Consider the following 10,819-nt stretch of genomic DNA (forward strand, 5'->3'; position numbering starts at 1 on the left):
TGGGGGCTGAGTGGGGTAAGGTGGGGGAGGGAGAGCTGCATTCTGGGGTTGGGGGGTGAGTAGGGCAGGGCGGGGGCGGGGAAGTTGCGGTCAGGGGAGAGTGGAATGGGGCAGGACACGAGGAAGCTGCCCCCAGTGTACACCCGCTCCCCCGTTCCCATGTGCTCCTCATCGGGTACCAGCAGCTTCTGCTCGTCCTGCCCCCGGTGGCGGGGAGGCTCCTTATTGCGATTAACTGGAGTGTCTGGGGCTTGTCAAGCACCGCTGGCCGGGGACACTGCCAGGTTCCCTTTTCGACTGGACTTTCTGGTTGAAAACCAGACAACTGGCAACCCTTACTCAGAAAAACAACGGTGTGATAGAACTGTGCCCTTCTTGCAAGCTGGAGTCAGCAGCCACCAGGGCTGGGTTTTATATCCACAGCCCCCCACCCTGTAATCTGGGAAAATCATAAACCCTACAAGGCGCCCTGTAAGAGGCAACACTTCCCCTTTCACGAAGCCACTGAGTCTGTGCGCGTGGCAGAGAACATTTAATAAAAAGGGGGAAGGAACCTGCGCATTTAATTGGGAGAAACACCACAACCATGATTCAAAAACACATCTGACATGAGCATAAAACTCCCACCCCCGAGGACATTGGGCCTGTGTCCTTTGCCTCCGTTTTTCACCACGGTGTGAAAATCCAACAAACAAATGTCCTTTTAACACACATCCCCTCTCCCTCTGCCACCACCCCACTCACAGCTTGGCTTTTGTCCCCTTGGTCTGTGGAGACCCAGAGGCCCAAGCGGTGCCTTCACGTGCGTTCACACGGGGGGGGGGGAATTGAGTAACACCTTCACTGCCGCTGCTGTGCTATGCTGCTGCGTGTCATTCACTCTGCTGCTGTTGTTCGTGTCACCGTTCACCACACTTGTGCCATCTGCTCCGTCGCCGCTGGGCCCTGTGCTTCCCCCTTCTGCTGCCTCCTGCCTCTCTACTGTGACCTCAGAGGGGGAACCTCACCACTAGTGCAGGCCGAGCCACCTATTCCGCAAGTAATGCTGCCCCACAACAGATATCTAAGCAGCCCGTGGACCTGATGGAGTCTAGGTATCTCTATCTTTAAACTGGCCTGGGCCCAGCCCTGGCCCTTCTCCCTCAACCACTGGGCTCTGGCATCCAACCCCCTGCTTTGTTGAGCTCAGTTCGGCGGAGGGGGACCCCGTCAGCCAGGGCCGGCTAAGCACAGTTCTGCTGCCCGTTTCCTCTCCCAATCAGGATTAAAAAACATTTCAGTCCCTGCATTGATAAAGTGATTTGTAACCCAGCACCAGCCAAAACGGATGGATGTGGGCAATGCAGCTCTGTCTTCTGGATACCCCAGGCCGAGCAGGTGTGTCTATGTTAAACGACCGTCTGGCCCTGGAAACCTCCTCCCCACCCCTGCAGCTCATCACTAGCTGCTTCAGGTCTTGCTTCCATTATTATAACCAATCTAAGTTAGTAACTTACCAGGATGCTTTTACTATGTAAATTAAAACCAATTGTAGTTGATAATATAGTGATACTTGGTCAGTCATTGTGCTGTGGACAAATATATATAAATAACTGCTTTACTGTTTAAAATATGATTATAGGGTCCTATAGCAAAATGATAACAATGAATTCACTCTACTGTGGCTTTCTTGGGTTATGCTGAGCGCTAATTTGGGTCTGAGTAGAGCTGCTACAAGGTCCTAGGGTTTGATACTGACAACCCACCCGGTTATGTTATCTGTAAAACTAGGCCTGGGGAGATCAGTCCTGCTCTGGGACGATGGACCAGATGGGGACCTAGGCAAGGCTCTTCCCTTTTTGAAGGCGTGACTCACTCAGGGTCACCACCGACCCCCACGCAGGAGGTAGGTCCGTGATGGGCGGTGCTCTGACATTGCCAACGCAGGCCGCACCATGGGAGTACTTGAGTCATGCGTGTATAAGCCACCGCCTTATGGGGCAGGAAGTCCCAGTCGGGAGATAAACAGCTGGAGCACACGGGGCACCCACCCAGGTCCTATACCCTTGGCCCCAGAGGGGAAGATGCCTGCAACGACTGAGAGATCCGAGGGGACCCAGAGCAGATTGCCCAACCCACCTGGAGAACCTCAGTGGGACCAGGAGGACCCAGGAACATGGGCTGGGGTCTGTCCCCCCCTCTGTGGTGAGACAAACCAGCTCCTTTGCTGGCTGATGAGGAACCTGCTGCTTCATGTGTTGCTCATTTCCTGGGTGGTGGCAGGTGGGGTTTCCTTCCCTTTTTGCTCCCTTTGTGGTGCTGGAAGAAAGTTTCAAAAAGCAGTTTGTTTTTTTCCTCTTTCGAAAACCAGATCAGAAATGGGGGGCTCACCATACCTCTACCATCCCTGGAAGCCCCAAGGGTTAGTGAGGTGCTGGCAGGACTGACAGGGTCACACATAGGGAAACTTCACTGCCTGGCAAGTGACATGATTATTTTCCTCCAAAGGTTTGGAAAAACTATTTGACCCAACGTCTGCTCCCATTTACACCAGTGTAAATCCTGAGTCACACTTGTTGCCTTTGAGGCTAGATTATACACTGGTGTAACTGGGAGCAGAGTTTGTCCCTTTGGCTTCATCCTTTTCATTTTTGTGGGTGCACATTTAACTCAAAATGCCTGAGACACAGTGGGAGAAAAGCTCTTTTAGCTAAAGATGCTACACACCGATCCACTGCCGCCTTTAAATATTGTTCAGGGCTTGATTGAAAGTGTGTCCCATTCAGTGCTGGGGGGTGGGGTAAAAGTCTAGAGTGTGGCCAGGACAGGTTTATCAGAGCCATTTCCCCCCTTTTCCGATCCCCCTTCTCACGAACTGGCGCAGTTGGTGATCCCTACCTCTGATCATCGTGGCCATCAAAACTGCTCCTGATGACCCTGGTCCTCCTCTACATCCTCTACCGTGAGTAGCCACCATGACCTGGACCCCCTACCCCAACCAGAGCTGGTCTGGTGAGAAGCTAGGCACCTTCTGAGGACAGCATGGACTGTTAGAGGACAGGAAATGGGACTAAGCCCTAGAAGACCAGGGTTCTATTCCACCTGTGTGACCTTAGGCAAGTCCCAGCAATGCCCTGTGCCTCAGTTTCCCCAACTGTAAAATGGTGCTCAATGAGCCTGAACCCCCTTCACAAAGTGCTTTGCATGCTCTACTGATGAGAAGGGGGAGGCATTTATTATTATTAGGGTTTGAGTTTCTCCCCTCCCCAAATCCTGCTCATCCCTGCCCCAAGGAGGTGAGAGGCCCCAATGGGCTGGGGGAGCCCCTCGCTGGGATTTGACAGAGTTGACCTGACGGACCTGAGAAGCTGCCAACCCACCCACTGGGAGAGGCGGGTGATGTCCCTGAGGCTCACACTGGGGTCTCCCTCTGCTCAGATTTCTTAGTTGGTCCCATCTTCAGACATGGCCAGGGACCCCAGCCCCACAACCAAGGGGGGCCCGGCAGGTAAGGTCAAGGGGTAAATTGGGAGGAGCTCTCTGGCTCTCTTCTTGAATGTTCTTAGTTTTCCTTTCCTTAATGTCTCAGCCTGTGCCACTGAGAACAGGGCTGGCTCACCACATGGGGCGTAGGGAGGGGTGTTGAGCACCCCGCAGGGACAGGGGTCAGGGTACTGCAGTGTCTCCTTCCAGTTTAGGATATGTAGGGATCAGGGGTGGTTCAGCCTGCAGTTGAGGTGTGGGAGAAAGATGCTGGAAAGTCTTGATCTGGTTTAGGGAGGCAGGGAGATGGGGATCAGGCACTAGGCAGGTTTGGGGTGCTTGCAGCATCATCCTCTGGGAGTGCAGGGAGGTACAGTGATCAGCACTCTGCGGGGGTGGGGGGGGTGTATCCTATTCAATAGCCCTGAGACTAACACAGGCCGTTGCTCAAGCAGCAATGAATCCTGTGGCACACTTATAGAACTAACAGACGTTTTGGAGCATGAGCTTTTCATGGGTGAATTCCCACTTGGTAGGATTGCAAGTCAGGCCATTGCTCAGTTTCACAGGCCACCCCTTCTCCCACCAAGCCAGGAGGACCCTGGCCCCACAATCCAGAGGAGCACAGCAGGTGAGAGCAGAGTGGGGAGAATCCAAATGCAGTGTCACATTCTAGCTGGGGGTGGGGGGTCCCCCCTAGTTGGGCTTGTGGGGCTGCAGAATCCCCCTTTAGTGCCAGGGGTGGGGGCTCGGGACACTGGGATTGGGGACCTGCCACTCGCCCTATGAGAGCAGAGCCCATAAGGATGGATGGAGGGGCTGCCTGTGCCCCATGTCTCCACCTGTAGCTTCTGCTTTCACTTGTGGCTTAGGTTTCCTGTGGAATACCCACACCTGCTGTGGTCTGGCCTGTGCTCTGTGTCCTGCGGGGGAAGGATTGGCCCCTCAGCAGTGCAGTGTGGGGAGAGGGATCGGTTGCTGGCCGGCACGTGGGGAGGGTGGGATCGGGCTCCTCGTCGGCACATGGTGGGGGGTTAGTCCCTCATTGGCACGTTGGGTGGGGGGATTGGCCCGTCATCGCCATGTGGTTGGGGGGTATGAGCCCGCTCGTCGTCACCTGGCGTGGCAGGGTTCGGCCCCCCCATCGGCACCGATGAGGGGGAGGGATCTGCCATTCGTCAGTACATGGGGTCGGGGGATCGGGCCCCAATGTTGGCACGTGAGATGAGGTGGATAGGATCCTGATCGGCACTTGGCGTTGGCGTGAGGGATTGTTCGGCCCCTTTGGCACATGGGGCGGAGGGATCAGCCCCTCATCTGGCGTGTGGAGAGAGTGGATTGGCCCCTCATTGGCGAGTAATGGGGGAGGGGTTCACAGCTGTGTTCTTCTGCGGCAGGGTGTTCCCTGGTGCCAGTCGGGCTGGGAACCAGGACCAAGGGAGGTGATACCTTTTCTCCTGGGCTAACCAGACCTGGGAGGCAGCGAGGAAACTCCTGCTTAGCCCAGAATGCTGATCTGGTGGTGCTCAACGACCAAAGGGAGCTAGGTACGAACACTCAGCCCAACCTCTCCCTGGGGTGTAATGACCCCTGGGCAGAGGGCCGGCATGAGGCTTTGGCGCTGTTTTGGGCATGACGGGACAGAAAGGAACGGTGGGTAGTTCCTGGTGCAGGGCTGGAGCCAGGACTCCTGGTCTCCAGCAGTGACAAGGGCTAGCCCTGCCCCACCCCTGGGGGGAATTTTGCCCAGCTGGGGGCAGGAGTGACTTGGGGACAGCAGCACAGAGAAGGGATGGATGTGGAGGAAACGGTGGGGAGGTTTGAGGAGGGACTCAGAAAGCAGAGCTGACACTCGGCAGATAAGAGGGAGGAGGTTTCCGGGAAGGGTAGTCAGACTCCCTGGGGCGCTGGGAACACGAAACTTATCTTGCCAGTGGTGGGATTCCCACCAGACTGCTGAGGCCAGGGGTGTCTGCTGGGAGAGAAGTGCCAGGACTTGGACTGTAGTGCCACAGGTGATGGATTTTAATTTTTTACCAGGTGGGTGCCCCACCTCGGCCCTGCCTCAACTCCACCCCTTCCCCCATAGGCCCTGCCTTTCCACCCTGCCTATTCTCGCCCCTGCCCCACCCCTTCCCCCAAGACCCCGCCCTTGCCCCGCCTCATCCCACCCCTGCTCCGCCACCTCCCTAAACCACCTCCCACGGGCTGCCAAACAGTTGATCAGCAGCTGGGTGGCCAAACAACTGAGGGATGGGTGGATGGTGGGTGCTTAAGCACCCCACGGTTATTTTCCCTATGGATGCTTCAAGGCCCCAGAGCACCCACAGAGTCGGCACCTGTAGTAGTGAATGTATTTCTTTGGTCAGTGATTTCCAGCGGCAGGAAATGGGCCAGCATCTTGGCTGGTGCACAGCAGCTGTTTATCCATGTGATCCCGGTTGACATCAGCGGGGGATCCAGCCCAAAGATCCTGAAACAGGGAATTGGGTGACAATTCTGCTGTAGTGTTTGAACCAGACCAGGCCCTGGAGGCTCTGGTGGGCGTATGGGAGGGAAAAGCTGGAATGGCTTAGGTTAGTCCCTGCTCCTATGATACCCACAGGGATGAGGGTGGTCATCCCTGAGCAGGTTTTTTGCAGTCACTTTCAAAGTGTAACCGCCCTTTGGAAAGTGGGAACTCGGACGGTGCATTCGTAACGGTCACCCTTATCTCCTGCTGCACATGGTCTTAATAAACTGGCCTGACCAAATTTACCCTCACTGTGATACGCAGCTGTAAAAGGTTTGTGAGCGTTCCTGAGATGGTACATTGACCGAGAAGTAACCAGGGTTGGATGGGAATAGGTCCCCAAACGGGAGACAGATGGAGTTAGTCCAAACGAAAGACGGCCTCCTGCAGTAACTCACCGACTGGGTTTCAGATCACGCCTGGCAAACAAGAAATGTGTGGGAACCAGAAAGGAGTGAATCCAGTTGCTGGAGATTAAACTTACTTGGTGGTCAAAGGAATGAGGGGAATGGGCTGTTCCACCCCATCGCTCCCTTTTTGGGGACCTGAAAGAGGACCTTTGGGGAGAAAATTAGGCTTCTAGAACGAGCCTTCACCATCATGGTTCTCCCCTCCCCCATCATCTTTTGGGACGCCTGAGACCTTTGTCATCCTCCCTGAGCCTGAGACATCCTGACCAGATGGGGCTGGAGAGAAAGGACCCAGATTGATGTTCGCCTCTTACCGGCTCCAGCTAATCCCCAACCACCAGCTGGAATGAAACAGGTCGGACTGTAACAACAGCCACTCCAGCCTGTCTCAGCAGCAGGATGGTTGTTACCAGCTATGAGACCATCTAAGAGACAGTGCCGGGTTTACAATTGGCGCCGGGCCCACACTTAGAGGGGACCGTGGCACCCGGACTGAGGCTCCTGCTGTCACGGACTAACAGGTTGTGCACTCTCTTGGGCCCGTGGAGTCCCTGGGGGGAATCCCCTTCCGTGTGACAGCCCTCTCTCGGGTGTCCAGTCTATATCAGGGATTAAACTCCTACAGCTCCTGGAACTGCACCTCTCTGGAGCCTCAGCACACCTGTTTCCTCACCGTGGGCCACCTCAGGGAGTCCACGTGCTCTGGGGGGGACCCCCTGGGCCTCCACTCCCAGAGTGGAGATAATGCAACCCTGTTCTCTTAGGGACCGGAGCGACTCTCAGCCAGCGTTAAAAAGGAGGGTTTAATGAGGCGTCTGAACGATGGCATAGGAAACACTCAGGGCCCTCGGGCCTGGCCCTCCCTCAGCACAGCACATCCCAGTCTCCCATGCATCCAGGTGGGCTCTCCCTGCTCTCTCTCTCCAGCCACAGAGCCCCCTGCTTCCCAAGCTGAGCATCCGATATCACCTCCCCCAAGCCCCGGCTCTGTCCATTGTCTTCTCTCCAGGTAAGCAGGGTTGCCTGGGCCTTCTCTCATCTCCTGGTCTCTGGCTGGAACCAGATGGTCAGGTCACGGGGTCCTCTCTTTTCATAGCCCATTGTCCTTCCCACTGGCCATGAACTGGCTGCGGATCTTCTGAGCTGGGCCTCCCGGTGACCACGAAACCCAGGTCACCGAGTCGCTGGGGTGTCCATTCTCCAGGCTATTGGACGGGGTCCCAAGTTCAGTCGCCGGTCCTCTGTAACAACAAACTTCCTCTCCCCTCACCTCGATTAAACCAGTAACACCCAGGGGAAATGCGTCCCACTAGCTCTGCATGCAAACCCATTGGAAAAAACAAGAAACCTCCCACTTCATCACACCTGCCCCCTGTGTTCCGCCCACACTTTGCGCCAACGCCCCATCCCCACCCGGCCTCTCACCGAGGGGCCTGCCTGCCGCTGACTCCGCTCCCTCCCAACCGTTGCGAGCGGTGGGTGGGGCCTTGGAGAGGAAGAGGCTGAGCAGGGGTGGGGCCTTGCGGCCAAGCCATGGGCGGGAGCAGGGGGGCAGGGCCACAGTCCGGGTGCCTGGGCTCACAAATGTGTAATCTGGGCCAGGGGGTAAGTGCCTGTCACACAAGGAGGGCGGGTTTCTTGTAAAAACTCTGCATCTCAAGGGGATAGGCCCAAGGGGAGGCTGGCGGACTGAAAGCCTGGCTCGGTGCTTTACCAGTTCAAAGGCTTTCCCTGGTTTTTCACTCTTCCCTTTGTCTTTGATCAACGGTTAAAAGGGTTTTTAAGGGAAGCGAGCAGGGCGGGTTAGCGCTGTTTAATGATCGGCCAACGGCTGAGTTCTGCTAACACCTTTGGCATGTATATTCCAGCGACATGAATACAACAGGCCCTCCTGTGCATTACCCTCCCCTTGGCTGGGGTTTGTGACTCCGAGTTTGACTGCAGGGTTTGGGATCTGTTTGGTGCGGTGTGTGGTTGATCGTTACCAACAGCCCACCTCTGTCCCATCTGCAGGACCCAATACCCTCCCCCCTGGTTCCAACACCATCCATCCCCCAGGCTCGGGGCCTCCTCTCCCCACAGCAGGCCGAGGACCTATCGCTAACCCCTGCTCCTCCACTGACGTCTCTCCACCCCCCACACCCTTCCCTGGAGGGAGTGAGAGAGGAGAATCGGGCTCCTTGCCTCCTCCTCTGGCATATGCTAGCACTGAGTGCCCAGGTCATCCCTTGGGGTAAGTTCCTGCCATGGGAGATGCCTCAGGATCTGGCCTCAGTTCTAACCACCCAATTCTTCTGTGTCATCCTCTCTAGGATTACTTGGATATTAAAGCTCGTTCCATTCGGCACTGGAATCGGCTTCACTGTCAAGGGACTGAAGGCACCTGGCGGCTGGGTGGACAACACTTCTGCGGTATTTTACCGTAAGCATGGGGGGGGGGCAGATCCTCAGCTCTCCTCATTCCTGCCCTGGCCTTCCCAAGCTGCCCACTGCATGTGTTTTTCTACCTCAGTAGCTCCAAGGCTGAGGCCAGGGGATGGAGCCACTCAGGTTTGATTTCATGCCCTGAGGAGAGGTCTCTGAACGACTCGAGGCTTTATCAGTCCCCGCAGGTCACTGTTTGCAATCTGGCCCAGGTCTCTAGTGACCAAATGGAATTGCTGCTTGGGTGCCCTCTGTATTGATATGAGCTTGGGTGCTTGTTGGCCATCACCAGCCAATGTGTGTTATACGGAGGACGGGAATGGGTCACAGGGACATAGCACCCCTCTCTGCCTATCAGAGGGGTCTCTCCCAAGGCTGGTCTGGTCTGAGACATTGTGGTGAGGGGAAGGCTTGTGCATGCCATTGGCAGTGTGTGGGTAGCTGCCTCTACCCCTGCAGCAGGGCCTTCAACAGGCGCAGCCCTCCCCCACTTATGCCATTAACTAGGTAGTAGGTTGTTTATCCTCTAGTGGTCCAATCATGATGGCCTGCCCTGTGAGCAGTAGGGTAATGCTGTCTCTGTCCCCACATTTCATTTGGAATACTTCAGAATAAAAGAATCTGTCCTTCCTCTAGGGGGAATGTCACAAACCCTTGAGGACTGGGATGCAATTTTTTCAACCCCCCACTCACCATGCAGGAGAGTATTCAGGCTCCTTGGGCATTCATAGAATCATAGACTTTAAGAGTCAGAAGGGGACCATTATGATCATCTAGTCTGATCCTCCTGCACAATGCAGGCCACAGAATCTCACCCCCCACTCCTGTTCCCTCTAATCAAACCCCTAAACCTGTGTCTGAGCTATTGAAGTCCTCAAATCATGGTTTAAAGACCTCAAGGTGCAGAGAACCTTCCAGCAAAGGTGGACCTGTGCCCCACGCTGCAGAGGAAGGTGATAAAACCCTCTAGGGGCCTCTTGCCAATCTGCCCTGGAGGAAAATTCCTTCCCAACCCCAAATAATGGCGATTAGGTGTAACAACCCTGAGCATGATGGGCAAGACTCACCAGCCCAGACACCCAGGAAAGGAATTCTCTGTAGTTAAACTCAGATCCCACCCCATCTAACATCCATCACTGGCCATTGGGCATATTTACCGCTAGTAGTCATAAGGACCATCATGGGCAGCCATATTGGTCCCTCTTACTTAGCTTTAAATCCCGCTTGCACTGGATTTAAAGTAATGGAATGGGGGGATTACTATGATTGTGACAGGTTTGGTCACAGACACCCCTTGGGGGACTGGTCACTGATGTTGCTGAGACTACCTCTGAGCCCATTTTCTCCTGTAAGGCTGGGCTCTCCAGAAACCCTGCACTTGTTCAGCCTGACATGCCAGTCTGCTCCAACACAGGCCCAGGTGTCTGAACCACACGCCACAAAAATGAAGACTTAACTGAAAACAGTTTAAGAAGAGCCCCTGTCTCCAGCACCCTGACATCCTGCTCCCACAAATGGGATCCAAACCCCAGCAGATGTATCCATTGTACTCTGTATAAAGTTGTATACAGGGTAAAACTCATAAATTGTCCACCTATATAACTCTGATTGTAGAGATATGCACAGCTGTTTGCTCCCTCAGGTATGAATTATAAAGCAAAAGTGATTTTCTTAAGTATAAAAAGTAGGAAATTAAGTGGTGCCAAGTAAAAACCGACAGAACAAAGGAAGTTACCAAGCAAATTAAAACAAAACACGCAAGGTCTAAGGCCTAAGGTCAAAAAGAAAACCGAGTACAGATAAAAATCTCACCCTCAGAGATGTTCCAATAAGTTTCTTTCACAGACTGGTCTCCTGCCTAGTCTGGGCTAATCCTTTACCCCTAGTACAGTTCTTGTTAGCTCCAGCTTCAGGTGGTAACTAGGCGATTTCTCATGACTGGAAACTCCTTTGTTCCATTCCACTCCACTGTATATAGCTTTGGCACATGGCAGGAATCTTTTGTCTCTCT

The sequence above is a fragment of the Mauremys mutica genome, chromosome 20 (assembly GCF_020497125.1).
Source record: "Mauremys mutica isolate MM-2020 ecotype Southern chromosome 20, ASM2049712v1, whole genome shotgun sequence".
NCBI classification, from domain to species: Eukaryota; Metazoa; Chordata; order Testudines; family Geoemydidae; genus Mauremys; species Mauremys mutica.